Source organism: Ceratotherium simum, chromosome 13 (assembly GCF_057802395.1).
Source record: "Ceratotherium simum simum isolate JZ-2026a chromosome 13, ASM5780239v1, whole genome shotgun sequence".
Lineage (NCBI taxonomy): Eukaryota > Metazoa > Chordata > Mammalia > Perissodactyla > Rhinocerotidae > Ceratotherium > Ceratotherium simum.
The window spans coordinates 6,451,168-6,458,270 of record NC_141912.1 but is presented as its reverse complement, the minus strand read 5'-3'; positions in this window follow the sequence as shown (position 1 = coordinate 6,458,270).

Below are 7,103 nucleotides of genomic sequence, written 5' to 3'. Positions count from 1 at the left end.
GTTATCACTTTTTGTTTCTTTGCTACATGTTCATCTTTGTTGGCTAATTCTGTCTTTTGATTATTCATTTTTGTAAAATGTCATGTGGGTGGGAGACAAGGAGGCCACACAGCTGCGCGCTTTGCTGTCTGTGTGTGAACTGATAACAGATGCACAGTGACCAGCTACCAACAGACTCTGAAGGAGGTGGCATGATTGGTCCCTGATCATAATGCACATCTGTTATTTATGTAGTGATCTTTGGGCTGAAAAGCAAGTACTAGAGTTTGTTCTTGAGGCAATTAGTCACATTTAACACATTGTGGTAACTGAGATTTGAAGCATGTTGATGGAGGACTTGTATTATTTAACTAACCATGGTAACTGGAATTCATGCATATTGGAACTGTGCAAAGTGAGGACTGCTTATATTTATATGCAAGTCAGAAACATTCAGTCTAGAGAGAGCAGAGCAGAACAGAGCAGGGCTCTGAGGAAATGAATCACAGGACAGTTTAGGTGGAAAGGGGGAAAAATTTGAAATCTGTGGTTCCCAACAGTGAAATGCAACAGTGGAAACAGTACTAGATACCTGGTTAGAGAATATAGGAAGCAGGGGTGGAGAAGTAGAGATGAACAGGACCAGCTGAAGAAAGAAGATTCCCAAGGGAAAATCTAATGACCAAGACCAACTACTCTTGTTTTAAAGTTTTCCTAGGCTGGTCAAGTTACCATCAAAGATTAATGGAGAATATCTGATTGATTTTGTGTTTCTCCTCTTTTCTATCTCTTGTACTTGATGAGTGTTTTCTCTTATTTTGCAAAAGAAGAAATTGTTATAAAAAGATTAGAATTATTAAGCAAGCCTGTTTGAATGCCCACTGTTAGCTCTTTGCACATATTTTCATGTGAAGTCTACGTGTGAAACCTTCCCATTGCTTCCCCTTTGGTTTTGTCATCCTTTTTTTGACATTGTAGATGAGTCAAAATCTCTTAGCAGCTCCTCTTGGTTTGGAGAGAGTCTTGCCTGGAGGTTTCTTGGTGTCTTTCTCTAATTGATGACAAGAAATGATGACAACATTTTAGGAACAGAGTGAAAATAGTGCCATGAGAAATCAGAATGAATCCAAAGCCAGCAAACTAAATGCATTCAAGATGTGTAAAAATAAGTGCTTTGATACAGGTGAAAGATGCCAGGCTTGGGACCATGCTATATACTTCTTGGAAATCACTGTTGCTTAGATACAAAATCACCATAATATTTTGGTATGGAGAAAGTCTCTATAGGTCTCAGATGAGCATCTTTATGGGGTAGCTGATAAATTTGGAGAAATGTTGTCTAGTTCGGGTCAGGTGCAAAGCGTGATTTGTTATTTTGGCTCCCCAAATCTGCAGCCTAATGGTACAATAAACTCAAATAAATTGGGTATGTTTTTAGAGTCGAAATTAAACAGATCCAGTTGTTGCTTCCTTCCTAGGCAGACCTTGGGAATAAATTGAACCATTTTCAGAGTTTTCAGAGTTGAGCTTATTTTCATGAACTCGCTAGCTTTTGGAGTAATTTAAAGATTTTTAAAGTAGGATATTTCTGCTACTGTGGAATTCCACTGGACTTGTTTTTATTTTTAAGAAAGGTAAAATGAAATCATGATGTTTGAGCCACTCTCATAAACAGGATGGAAAATTACTCCTTTCGTGTGGGAAGTGTATGTTTCAGTTATCACTTGGAAGTCCTTTCTACTCTGTTCATATATTTATGGCAGCAAGATTGAGCTCTTTTGTTAAGAAAACATTTCTCACTATTTGAGAAGTCTGACATAGAGCAAATCCTTAAAGTAAACAGAAAAGGAGAGTGTGAGCATATTATTTGTGGTTTTTTTCCGCAACTTTATAATGATTTCAATTTAGGGTCTACTTCTGAAAAACAGCTTAAATGCCACTATGGTGAAAGAAATGACAGTAATGTATCTTTTACAGAGAAATATATAGTTTATAATCTTTACCTCACTTAATATTTACAAGAAAGGAGTAGGTTGATATTATTATTGTTATCATTATTATTACCATTTTACTGGTGAGATAAATATTGAAATTTGAGAATAAAACATTTTTCAATGGGGATCTTTTGCTATAAGTAACGGTAAAACAACTTGAACAAACCCTCCTGAGAACAAGCGAAAAAGCAGATGAAATAGGAAAAAAAAATCTTTAAAACTTTTCCTATGAGGGCATTTGCTGATCCAGAGAAAGCAGATGAAAAACCGAACTGGGGTTTTGACAGAATCTCAGGGCACAGGGAACAAAAGTCAGATTCCGGAGCCCAGCCGAGGTGAGAAGTCTGACACATCCCCACTCATACTTAGAGCTAGGACCCCAGAGGTCCTCGTCTTAGGGTGAGCGTGAACCACAGGTAAACCAGCGCTCACGGTGACTCACAGCCTGTGTTCTCTTCCTCTGGCAGGTCTGGGGACTCTCAAGACTGAAACTTGCTTTGAGGTGGTTGGCACTAGGGGTCCCCCACACAGCTGTAGAAAAGAAGAAACACTCTCTTTGAAAGAAGGCACCACCATCCTAGGCCTCAAATTGTATCACACTTGTTTTTGCAATAGTATGGTCAAAGAAAATGAGGTACACGAGGAAATAAAATATCGTGCTCAATTGTCAGCAGAAACAACAGAAAACTGAAAGAGTCCACAATGACTTCAGATATTAAAATTATCAGGCACAGATCATAAAATGACTATGCTTAATAAGTTTGAAGAAGTAAAAGAGGAACTTAAAATATATATGCATCTAAAGGAAACTTTAAAAAGTGGCAAAGCTGATATAGAAAAATAGAAGAACTAGAAATTATAGACTTTTAGACAATAAATTTAGACTATAAAACGGTGTACCCAAGAACTGAATAATGCACATTGTTTTCAAGCACACACAGAACATTCACAAAATTTGTTCACATGTATTGGACCATAAAGCAAGATCTCAACATACTTTACAACTACAGGGAGTATATTCTAGCAATCATGCTAGAAAGTAATCTTAAAGTAAGGAAATCTCTGTGTGTTTTGAAATAAAGAAAAATATTTCTATATAACCAATGAATCAAAGAAGAAATCATAATGGAGCTTTAGAAAATATTTTAAACTAAATAATTATGAAAATACTGCATATTCACACTCATGGGATGCAGTTAAAGGCATGATTAGAGGAAAACTTATATTCTCAAGATGAATATATGAGACAAAAGAAAGGCACAAAAGCAATGAGTTAAGCATCAGTCTAGGAAAAAGAACAGCAAAATAAACCTTAACAAAATAAAAGATAAGCTATTTGATGTAAATTTTTTGTAGATTGACCTTAGCAAATTAAGGGAGTTCCATTCTATTTCTAGTCTACTATAATATTTTATTGTGAATGAATGTTGAAATTTATCAAACATGTTTTGTGCATCTATTGACATTGTTTACGTGGACTTTTTCCTGTAATCTGTGAATGTGGTTAATCACAGCAACAGATTTTCTTATGTTGAAACAACCTTACATTCCTGGGGTAAATCCAATTTGGTCATGATCTATTCTTCTTTTTAAAAAATTGCTAGATTACATTTGCTAATGTTTTGTTTACATTTTTTGCATTTATAGTTTATAGATAAGTTTATAGATATGATCAGCCTGTGATTTTTTTCTCTTATTTTACGATCCTTATTGAAATCTGGTTTGAAGTTTTGCTAGAATCATAAGATGAATTTAGGGATATGTTATTTTTCTTATTTCAAGAGTCTGGGAAAATTATAAATGTTTTTCTTTAATATTTTGTAGACCCATCTAGTGAAACTAAATGGCCTTGAATTATCTTTGTGAGGAGAGTTCAGATTACTCATTCAAATTCATTGATGATAGTTATAGTACTATCTATTTATTTTGCTTCTTCTTGAGTCAGTTTCAATGAGGAATTTGTCTATTTCATTTAAATTTTCAAATATATTGACATAACGTTGATAATATTCTCCTTTGTTAAATATCTGCAGGATATCTTATAATGTTTATTCATTTTTGATATTGATGGTCTCACTTAATCTTCACAATAAACCTATGAGGCAGATACTATTATCTCTACTCTACTATTGAAGGAACTGAGGCACAGAGAGTTTAAGTCTGTTGTCTATTAAGGGATGGATCGTAGACTTGAACCCAGGTAGCCAGGCTCCACTTTCTTGACTCTTCACTAACCATTATGTTCTACTTTCTCCACCTTAGTAATGATGGCAATGACACTTCAAAGACCTGAGAAACTACAATTTGGTCAACATGGGTTTTATATAAGTTTATATTTTTATTAATGTGCTATAAAAAGTTAACTAGTTAAAACATGGTTCTAAAGAGGCCAATATTCTAAAGTCCATTCCTGGATGGGTAAGTTTGTTTTACCAGTTCCCTTAGTCCAACCTTGTAGCACTGAGACAACCTCACCAGATTAAAATTTCAAGCTTCTGTTTACGAAAGGACTAAATAGAACTCAGATCTATTTCTGAAACTGATAAGCAAATCCGTTTCCACTGCTAAAATCCTGAGCCAAGCCATCATCATTGTTTGCCTAGGCCACTGCAATAATTTACAGTTAGTCTCCTTTGATTAATTTTTCACAAAGTCATTATTTTGCTTTAAAAACATAAATTGTACCATGCCATGTCATGCCCTCAATTATAAATCTTTTTTTGGGGGGATAATATTTTAAAATTTATTATAATGCTTTCTTTTTCTTTTATTACCAAGGAAACAGCCTTTGCCCTGGGTCTGCTCAAGACACCCAACCCTTGAGGAGATATTAGGACTTCTGTAATCACAGAAGGAACCACAGGGGCTGAGGAAGTGAGACAAAGAAGGGAAGGAAGCCAGTATGGGCCACATTAACGAGCAGGTTACCACGTGCCAGCTGAGGCTCGACCTCACTGGAGGGCCTCTGGGAGACTGTATATAATCTGCTTCAGAGTTGTCCCCCCTGAGGGTGAGATGGATTGGTTATTTACCCACAAACTCAATTGACATTAGTCGAGGTCTCCTTTTGAGGAAATTAACTTCCCAGCACTTCAGCCCAGTCCTGCACGTAGACCAAACCTGCTTCTGTGATGACAGAATGCACTCAGAAAGAGGCCACAGGTGCTTGCAGCACAAAGCCACCTGTGTATGAGGGAACAGTGAATGTCAACAGGATTCTTTGGGTGAAGCATTGACACTTGCACTGCTGTAATCAACTTCTGTCCCATCTTAGGTTCACTCTGGTAACTGATTCTTCAAGGTGGAAGCCAGTCGTAATTTCTTTAAAACACAGCGAAACAAACTTCAAAAGGGGGATTAATGGGACAAGCCACAGTCTCTGCTGCTGCAGTTGATCCTAAGCAACATAACAGATATTCATCTCCCTCTTCTACTACCCACTTTAGAGTCCCCTCATCCTCATTCAACACTTCTGCTAGCTGAGTTTACTTGTGCAATGGATAACACAGAGCCACTGGCCATTGTGCCTTAGTCATGCCATGGTTGCTGCATCTTCCCATTCACGGTTATAACTGGGTGCAGAAGAACAAAAAACCATCCCTAAATTCTTGACATAATCCTCCCTACCCCCTTTATCTAGCAGCAACAAGAGATCCTAATGATAATCAAAGTTGGTTATGTCCACCAATGTAACAATTCCATTTTGCCTGCTTGTACATTGGCATTAGGAGCCCAAAATGACCAGGTAACAACCAAAGAATTGTATTTAAAGGATTTAATGGAAATCTTACAATGAACTCTGGGTTCCCTTTCCTGAAAATCAAAACTTCTAATTAACATGAATCTAAAATTATAAGGTTAGGAAGAATAAATTTCCCCAAGTGTATCACTGGGAGTGATGTGCATCAATGGGAGAAGCCACTTTTTCCTAACCTTTGGTTCCCAGACTCGTGTATTCTAGCTATCATGGATAAGGTATCCTATAATGGCCATATAATGGTTCAAAGCAGATACTGTATCCCAAATGACCACGTTCCATTTCAATCCTACAGAGTGCCTCAGTTGTGTCAAGCTTCATTTCTCAGCTTAAGAGGCCATCCAACATTCTATCAGCCTAGAAGTTTCTGGGTGATGTGACATAGGATAGTAATGATGGATGCTACAGTGATGTGCCCATCATCACACCTACTTTGCTGCCTTTGAGTAACTGAGTGGCTGAGCTGCTGGCATTGACCCAAAAACTCCTACACATTGTGCCCATTCCCACAAGTCCTTCTAATATGTTCTTCTCTAGATGTCCTTGTATCCGATCTTTCAAACTTGTACATTTTGACCTCTGACCCAGCCAAGCCGTTAATGAATGTCCAAGGAGTCACGTGTAGCCTTACCTAGTATCATTTCTCTTTCCACACAAATGTGATGGCCAGGTGTACTGTTTGCAGCTCTATCCACCGCGAGTATTTCCCCTCTCTACTCTGTATCAGGGCAACTCCTGAGTAGGGATGTAGCTTGTAAATAATCCATTTTTCTCACATAGCTCACATAGAAGTGAGGGAAAGGCATTTGTGTAATGGAGATATTTGGCAACTGTGTCTAGACATCCTATTTGTATAACTTACTTGTACTTTCTAGACCTGCTCAGGTCCAATCTCAAATATACAGTTTTCATTGAATGATAGATTGCTGCTGAGCCTGTAATTAGTTGGCTGTGATGAATCCCTATTTATTATGTGCAGCCCTAGTTGCATAATCTCTTGATGTTCCATAGTCAGGCACTCAGTCTCCATCATGGCTCAATAGCAGGTCAGGAGCTGCTTTTTGAGTAGGGAATTGTTTTCTGATGCAGATGGCATTACCTTGCTCCAGAACCCTTGGCTTCTGCACTATGACTCTACTACTGAGGTTTACCTGAGATTCCTTACAGTGTCCTTTTCTACTGTAGGTATTTTTAGTATTATTAGGCCTGCTGGATCTATGACCCAAGTAGTAGGGATGCTCATACTGAAGCCTGAACCTGCTGCAGAGTTATTTCTTGATCTGGACCAACCCAAAACTTGCAGCTGTCTGAATCATCTAAAAAACGGGATAGAGCAAGATTCCCAAGTGTAATAATATATGATATCTCCAAAT